Source organism: Bubalus kerabau, chromosome 1 (genome assembly GCF_029407905.1).
Source record: "Bubalus kerabau isolate K-KA32 ecotype Philippines breed swamp buffalo chromosome 1, PCC_UOA_SB_1v2, whole genome shotgun sequence".
Taxonomy (NCBI): Eukaryota; Metazoa; Chordata; class Mammalia; order Artiodactyla; family Bovidae; genus Bubalus; species Bubalus kerabau.
In genome coordinates this window covers 262,697,945-262,705,341 of record NC_073624.1, presented here as the reverse complement: position 1 = coordinate 262,705,341, position 7,397 = coordinate 262,697,945, and the positions used below count along the sequence as shown (strand labels likewise).

General features: G+C 51.6%; 1 long non-coding RNA gene across 2 annotated transcripts; it reads right to left on the bottom strand.

Moving 5' to 3' along the window:
• Positions 1-325: 325 nt before the first annotated feature.
• On the bottom strand, positions 326-4,876 carry LOC129639647 (uncharacterized). 2 transcript variants are annotated; one of them, XR_008708529.1, is made up of 2 exons: positions 3,949-4,876; positions 326-3,050 (listed from the first exon to the last, which is right to left on the bottom strand). It is a non-coding gene; the product is annotated as an uncharacterized LOC129639647 (long non-coding RNA). The 2 variants fall into 2 exon arrangements; XR_008708530.1 differs by lacking the exon at positions 3,949-4,876 and adding an exon at positions 3,514-3,824.
• Positions 4,877-7,397: the final 2,521 nt, after the last annotated feature.

Here is a 7,397-nt window from a genome sequence, read left to right as displayed (position 1 = left end):
TGTGGTAGCAAATAGGATATTTATATTGTTCGGTGCAAAACAAAGTCCATAGTCGGGCACTTGGGGATATTTACATGACGGGAGATAAAGTTGAAAGCCTTTCCCGGCGTGCCAAATGGGATTCTCCCTGTGGCCTTCTGCGTGGCAAGATAACAGGTACTGAGCGCTCCTGGCGGCGTCGGGCCTCCGCAACCGCCTCCCTTCCTCGCCAGCCGGTCCGATCCCAGCCCGAGTCGAGCCGGGCGCTCGGGCTCTAGGAATTCCCAGGCTCTGCGGCAATTTGCGCGGGGTTCCCAGCCCAGAAATCTGTTCAGGAAGCGTCCTCATTTGCCCTGCGTCGCTCGAGGACGCCGGCGCCCGGGATCAGCCAGTGGCGTGATAATTAATGGAATACAATATTTATGGTCGGATGTATTGACTCGGAGGCAAGCGCGCCGTGTAGACAGTCCGTGGGGGTCTGACAAACAGGGGGTGAGTGAACAAACATAATGACCGGAGTACTTATGTCTATCCGGTTGACTCACTTAAACCCGAGGTATGGAACATCATGATAAATATTAATATCCACCTAGACAGTCCCGCCGTCCTCCTAAGCTCTCCCTTCCTGCGCGCTGCCCTTTACAAAAAGGCCAGAGAGGAGTTTTTTTTTTTTTTTTTTTTTTTAACATAAAATGCTACAAAATATGAAAAATAGGTCGCCAATAAAATTGGTCTCAGCATGGAGCGTAATTGCAACAAAGTGCCGCCGAGTAAAATCGAGGAGTGAGCTGGCTGGGGCGGCACAGTCGCGAACCATCTGGTGTGTATTAAAAGTGGTGCTGTAAATATTGCTGAGAGCTAATGCATTATCGGCTTCTATAAGTGCTCGGGGCCTGTAAGCTTTCCATATGTTAGAATATGTAGATCGCGGGAGAGGAGAGAAAGGTGTTCTACCAACCCCCGACTTCGCAAGCATTGTTTTGCCCACTGTTGGTGGAACTGGGGCCCCCGAGTGTAGAAGACTCATTCCCATGCGGTCCTCTGTTCCTCCGGTTTGCTTTTTCTCTTTTTCTTTAGCTCTTTCTCCCAGCTCCCTCCTTCCATCTCCTCCTCCTCACTCCCTTCTCTCCAAGGGGATAGGACAGGCCTTGCTGACGTCACTTCACATCAGTAGAAGAGAGTAACTGTTTCAGAGAGAGAGGGAGGGAAAAAAAATCATCTGTTTTTCATCAGTGCTCAAGTTTTGCCTTTTTAATAGAAATGAGCTGCTCAGGCTGAGTACTCCTTCTGATTTGGAGCTTGTGGGGGGTGGTCCAAGAGATTGGGAGGTGTTCTTCATCTCAGGGGCTGAATCATCCTGGAAGCGGGTCTGAGGCCAGAATGAGCGCCAATTGATGAAACCAATTAAAAAAAGGAGATGCAAAGATGATGTCTTCTAGAGTAGCTTTCACATCCACACCTCCTAGGCAAACTTTTGCCAAGGAGGGTGGAGGGCTTCTGGTTCCCTGACACTTCTGTTTGGAGTCCTGGAACTTCTTCCCTCTTCTCTGGTTCCTCTCTTCATAATTCCACCCCCCACATACCGAAACCGCCACACACAGCACAGCTAATAATTTTCCTGCTATCACATTACTTTTCTAGGGAAAAGAGTGAGAGTCCTCCTTTTCCTGATGATACCCTGCTTTCAAGAATTTACCATAATTACCCCTTCATCTCCTCTGAGGCACCCCCCCCCCCAATTTTCTCACTACACGTTTTTACTCAAAGCCTGTGCAAAGAAATTTCCCTACATTGTCCCACAGATCATTTTTTCCTTTCCCCCAGTTGTCCTCTTCACTCCATTCTTCCTATTCTATGTCATCTTCCCCTTCCTCTCCACCTCTCCCTCTTGTGCACACACCTCCAGGAGTTCAAGTGTGGATAAACCCGCTGGTCATGACAACACAAGTTCAATCAGCAAATAAATAAAACTCTTACTTTTTTTTTGGCTGCCGGCTGCATTTCCCCTCTGGCCGTTGCCTCCTTTAATTATAGGAGCTATATTTCTTCCCTGGGAGATATTCGAGGGGATTTTTTAGTAGGAAACTCGCTTCTGCTGAGTTACTTTAGAGCCAGGACCAGTGAGTGAGTGGCGGGTACTCAGAGGCTTTGAGTGAAGTGCAGATTGAGACATATCGAGTTCCCTCTAAAAGGATCATTTCATGTGGGAGGTTGGACACAAAGTTTGCACTCGTGACTGGCATTCCAGTGAGAGACATGCATATTTTAAAACAACAAAGCAAGCTGGAAAGAAGGCTTAGGGGAGGGGAAAAAAACTTGGAAAGAAGTTACTAAGTGACAAACATCTGTCAACATGGGATAATTTGTACACTATCTGCCTCCTTTGATGGTGGTTCAAGGCAGAGGATCTAGGAAAGCAAAGCAGATACATATTTATCCCTGTGAAATATGGTGAAAACACACTTTCTCCCAAATAGGTGTAAGGTGATTAAAATTGCTTGAATGAATATTATTTTTAAATGTTTCTTAAAATAGCAGAGACCTCTAAAATTGCTTATTTCTGATAGTACAAAAACTAGATCTTATTTAATCTTGAAAGAAGTTCATTTAAACTATGAAGAGCGATAAAGTAATAAGCAGGGTATTTATTATAGAAAATAAAATGAATTTCATCATAACAAAAAAAACCCACAAAAGCAAGCTGAAGAAAGAAGGGAAACAAAAAGCTCAAACAACCCCTGGTTGCTATAGTCTAGAAATCTTTTAACTACAAGTACCAGATTTACATGTGTCTGTGAGCCAAACATATAAACATCCACCTCTCTGCATGTCAACAAGGAGAAAAGGCAAAATATTTTTCAGAGGATTTTCTGTCTCATTTAAGCTTGGAGTTTCAACAAGACTATTATAGCAAAAAACTTTCCTTCTTGGGGATTAAAGTTTCTAAAAGCAGAGTAAAAGATCAGGCGAGATCCTAGGATCTTTTCTTTTCTTTAATACCCAGAATCTCCAACAACCAAATATAAGTTCAGGCTCCAGCTTCCACGGAGAAATCTTTTTCTCCTCCAGATCTGAAGACAAAAGGAGAGGAGGCCTGGTGGTGAGCGGGATATCTCTGTTAGTTGTCAGCGCAGGTCCATGGGTTAGGAATGCTAATGAGCCTCTTGGCCAGCTGAAGACTCGGTTCTCTCTCGCACACCCTCACGCTCACACACACTCAGGCTCATGCATGCCGACTGACAAGCACACAGAGGCTCGTGCACGACCCTGTCTCTCTCCTTTTTCCTCTGAGCCTAGAGATCGATCGCTGACCCCACTGTTGGGCCAACGCTTTATTTATCTGGCTGTGCAATGATATTATCAGCCTTAAACGTTATATACAGCAAATGTCTTCCTAAATCAACACAATAGGATAGCTTGCGGAGACCAGCCTGGTCTGTCGAAATCCCTGGCTATCTCTCCCTCTTCCTCCCTCCTCTCTGTTACAGACACCCCTTTCTCCTTTCCACCTTCACTACTGGGGCTCTTTTATACCTTGGGCTTGGGGATTTGATCTCTTTCTCTGAGCTTGGTTGGAGGAGGCCTCAGCCGACTAGGAGATGGATAGACACATTATCCACCCATCACTGTGATCTCCTTCAGGGGTTGCCTTGTCAGCTGGCTCCAACTGCCTGGATCCACTCTATTCCCATGATCCCGGATTGCTCAAAATTGGGGTAGAGGAGAAGGCGAGGGGTAGCCAACCGAGTGTGCAACCTTGCACTGTGTTAATTGTTTTCTTTCCTCTCAATTACATTCATAAACCTATTTTCTGCATTGCCTGTTATTTCTTTGTGCTTCAAAATTGAAACCACGTGCAGCCTTCGTCCCTCAGCACACACAATAAATGTGCTGCGTCCCCCACCCCCACCCCACCCCGCACCTCCTCCCCCAGCCCATCACACAACTATTTACATCTTGGTTACTCACTCCGCGCTCCGGGGCCCCCGGAGAAGAAATTGGCCCCACGGGACTAGGTGAGGCTTTGAGTAAAGCATCTCTCAAATCCGGATCGTATCTCGTATCTCGGGCCCCCCACTCCGGGAGAGAGGCTCGTGAACTCCCCGGGCCGGCCTCCGCCCACCCCTGCCTCGCACAGGTGGTTGTGGCTGACTCTGGGACGAGCCAGCGGGGAGGACATCCAGGCAGAAAGGCAGCTCTGTCGTCTCCGGGAGGGCCCACCCGCCGGCCGCCGGGGTCAGCGGTGGCGGCGGACGAGCCTTCCGCGCCCCTGGTCCACGCAGACACCGGGTAGGAGCGGCCAGTCCCCTGGGAGCCTTCCAGACCCAGGTCCTCCCAGGCAGAGGAGTGCCCCCCCCACCCCCTAAATAAATAAATAAAGTTCAAGGGGGGAGGGGGAGCTGGAAAATGGATTCGCTGACAAGGAGAGATAATAAATGAGGGGCGCTTTCAGATAGATATCTCAGACGTGAAATTGCGCCCAGCTGGTTGTGTAAGCAAACAAATAGTTTCATGTTAGGAACTCTCAACTTAGGGCTTGATGAATAGAACACGACAGAGGTAAATGGGTCTTTAACTCATTTAGGAATACAACTCTTTGGCTTTCCGAGCAAAAGGCCCAGTGACGCCACGGATCCCGAGCAGGCCCTCTAACAAGAGTTTTATTAGTTCTCCACTTGGGTTTTCCCGCAATCCCCTCCCCAACGCTCCTTCGTGGTTTCCTACTGCGGAGACGTTCAGGTGATGTGTTCTGAGACATCGAGGAGCTTACGAGGTGATGCTGCCACTGTAGGAGGTAGAAGGACTGCTTACCAGCGGAGGTGGAGAGGAGGATTCAAAAAATAAATAAATAAAAATCAACTTTTGCCTGTTTCAAGCAGACTAGCTCAGGTAGCCTTGGGTGCGGGGGGACTGCAGATCCCCGGCGCTCCTGGCGCAGAGTTGGCCCGCGGGGCTTCCAGGAGCGGACCGATGCCCTTTGCAGCCGCCAGAGACCCGTGACCCTGAACCCCCCCCGAGGGGCAGAGTTCCAGAAGCCCTAGGTGGTCCTGGGGGGCCCCATCCCCCACCCCAGGGCTTTCGGCCAGGCCTGGTCGCAGGTTGAGTTGTGCGTGTCGGGGGCAAAGGTCAGATTTTAACTCCCTTGGGCCCGTCCTTATCCTTCCACGGCGGCTGAGGGCCGCAGCCCCGGGGCCCTAGAGATTCCTGGAGGAGAGCCAGCCCCAAGACAGTTTTTTTTTTTTATGTTTTCAGCAAAGCTGGGTGGCTAAAGTAGTTTAAATCGACTTCAAAGGCCCCTCAGATTCTCAATCACCCAGCAAGTGTTTGGGTTAGAAAAGGGAACGCTTGACTTTTAGATGTCACAGGTAATTTCCAGAGGGAAGTCACCTTGTGTGGGCCACTCTCCACCTGTTAAGATGGCTTTCCTCAGGCCCTGGGTCGGGGTGGGGGGGGGGGGGTGGGGACTGTTGGTTCTACACACCACCACCCCCCCCCCACCCCTCAGTGAGACCAGCTCCGCTCCCCATGCACCCCCAGCGGCCGGTGTGGCCTACACCTGCCCGCGGGCCTCACACCCGGGGCCCAGGGCTCCTCCTGGCGCCTTTTGCTCCAACGCGGCTGGCTGCTGAGGGGCCTCCAGGCGACCACCCAAGGCAAAGACGCCTCCAGTCCAGGCGGCCTTCTGCCCAGTGGCTCCCAGGGTCTGAGGACGTCCAGGATCCGGAGCACGGCCACCCCGGCCTTTCCTGGGCTGCTCCTCCGTGGGGCAACCGGCCCTTACCTCCCCCCTCCCCGTGCATCCCCTAACAGCTCCCCGAAACCCCCACCCCCCACCGGCCACTGGTCAGCTGGGCCAAGGAGCGTTTAGATGGCTGGGAGCAGAGACAAGGCTTCCTGGTCGTCGGAAGCCTCAACCGGTGGCTTAGATGCCTCCGTCTCAGTTTCTAAACCTTCCTTAGTGCGAGCAGATTCCTGCGGCTGGACTGCGCGCGCCCTGAGAGATGAAAGCCTCGACGGGCGGACATCGCACCCTCTGTCCGGCTCTGCGGGAGGCGCCCACAGGGCCGCGGAGTCCCCAGGAGGCTCCATGTTTCTGGTTGAGATACAGAGACCTCTTAGGATGACTGTCTCCGTGTGTCTAATGCAGGCAGGGACCACCTCAGCCACCCAGGAGACGGCAGATAGAAACCCCCTACCTGCAGCCCCTCCAGGCAGGGCTGCCTGAGAACAGAGCAGAGCATCTCTTCTACCTCCCTCCAGGTTCCTAGACCAAGCCTGTGAGGGACTCTGTGAGACCCCGGGAAGGCCAGGTCTCCTTCCTATGCTGTGCTGGTCCTCTGCCCACCCACCCCTGCCCAGTTTAGGCCCAGTCTTATTTAGAAAGGTCACTGGGATCCCCCCAGCTGTAGGCAATGTTCCTGGCTCTGTCCAGCAAGAGCCAAGTTAGCCAAGTCCGGGGGTCAGCCCCAGACCCCCTGGAACAAGTGCTTCCTACACCCGGACCTTGGTTTCCCCGACCAGTCCCACACTGGGTGCCTTGTACCCTCATATAGAAATTAATTGAAAAATATGTTTCTGACCTAGGAAAATGTTTATCTGTTTTCATCAGAGGGATCACACTGTAATGAATATATTTACATCTCATTTCAAGAAAGGCAGGGAAGATGGGTGAGAGCTTGGAGATGGCTCAGCTCCCCTCCCCCACCCCCAGCATTGCCCCCAGGAAGGCCCAGTGAGACTTCCTGGGAGGTGGTCTGCGGTTGAATATGAGTTCTTCCCACACCCCTCCTGCCTTGGGTGCCCAACCTGCAAACAATTCAGCGTAGGCCCCCAAAACATTGTCCCTGGGTGTGGTGCAAAGGATGAGGCCCAGAGCTGGGTGGGACCTGCAGGAAGGCAGGAGGGACCCAGTGGCCTGAAGGGGGCTTTCTACACCCCACACACCTCATCATTCTAGCTGTCCTAGGGCTCAGGCCTGTCCCCAGGCAGACCTGCAGGGGCTTCTTCATAGAAAGTGGTGCCAGGCTGCACCGCGCCCGGAATATTAAAACTTTAGGTGGACTGGAGCCACCTGGAGACTTCTAGACAGCAAACTGAGAGCAAACTTTGCCACTGACTTCTAAAAGTATAGCTTTGGCCTCATCCATGGCTGTTTGGGGCTGGGGGAGAAGGTGAGGGGAGAAGCAAAGAGGTGTTATTCTAAAAGACCTGGCTTTATTAATACATTAAGAAAAAGCTCCCTTGGCTATGTGTGTTCTTGCAGCGCCAACTCAGATCCTATAAAACATTCATGCTCTGAAAGCGGCTACAGAGGGCACCCTCCCTTGCACCCCCCAAGGAGAGGCCTCAGGAGGAGGTTTCTGCCCTGAAAAGTCCACTAGGACTCCAATGAAGCTTCTCAAAAAAAATCAGCAGCT